Below are 799 nucleotides of genomic sequence, written 5' to 3'. Positions count from 1 at the left end.
CCATCCAAGGTTATATGTTTTTGAATATGGGTTATGGGGCTGTCTCTGGTTGAAATTTCCTCCATTATTCACATAGTTTATCTGTTCTGTGAGGAGCTCATTAAAGCTGTTGTACTCTGAACCCATGTATCCTCCTCCATAGCTATCATCATGTTAATTGTTCGTCCCTATAGCATTGGCCTGCATTTTATCAAGCCTCCTTGTGAGCTGTTCAAATTGAGTATTTATCATGCTTAGGGCATCCATTTCTAGGATTCTTACTGTTCTCCTTGTGTTTCCCCTTTCATTCGAGCATTCGTAGTTGTGATATTCGACCCTCTCTAGAAGTTCAAGTGCTTGATGCACTATTTTCTCCATTATGTCACCTTCTATTGCTGAATCTACTGTGCTCCTTGTAGAGGGCAGTAGCCCATTATAGAAGTTCTGAACCAGGAGCCAATCTTCTATGCCATGGTGTGGGCATTCTCTCTGTAGGTCCTTATATCTCTCCCATGCATCATAGAGTGATTTACCTTCCTTTTGCCTAAAGGTGTTGAGTTTAACTCTCAACTTTGCAGTCTTTGCAGGTGGGAAGTACCTTACTAGAAAAGCTTGTAAGAGGTCCTCCCATGTGGTGAATGTTCCAGCTGGTTGAGAAAGTAACCACTTCCTTGCTCTATCTCGAAGGGAAAATGGGAATGCTCTGAGTTGTATGGCTTGATCAAAGACCCCATTCATCTTGAATGTGTCACGAAGGGCAAGAAAGCACTGGAGGTGGTAGTGTGGATCTTCTATTGGTGAACCCCCAAACTGGGTCTGT

At 42.9% G+C, this 799-nt stretch overlaps 1 non-coding gene across 1 annotated transcript; it reads left to right on the top strand.

The window, feature by feature from the left end:
• Nucleotides 1–445: 445 nt before the first annotated feature.
• On the top strand, nucleotides 446–552 carry LOC131179669 (small nucleolar RNA R71). Its single transcript, XR_009148557.1, has one exon. It is a non-coding gene; the product is annotated as a small nucleolar RNA R71 (small nucleolar RNA).
• The last annotated feature ends 247 nt before the right edge of the window (nucleotides 553–799 follow it).

The sequence above is a fragment of the Hevea brasiliensis genome, chromosome 4 (assembly GCF_030052815.1).
Source record: "Hevea brasiliensis isolate MT/VB/25A 57/8 chromosome 4, ASM3005281v1, whole genome shotgun sequence".
Taxonomy (NCBI): Eukaryota; Viridiplantae; Streptophyta; class Magnoliopsida; order Malpighiales; family Euphorbiaceae; genus Hevea; species Hevea brasiliensis.
Note: the sequence above shows the minus strand (reverse complement) of the source record. Positions and strands in the feature narration are given on the sequence as shown.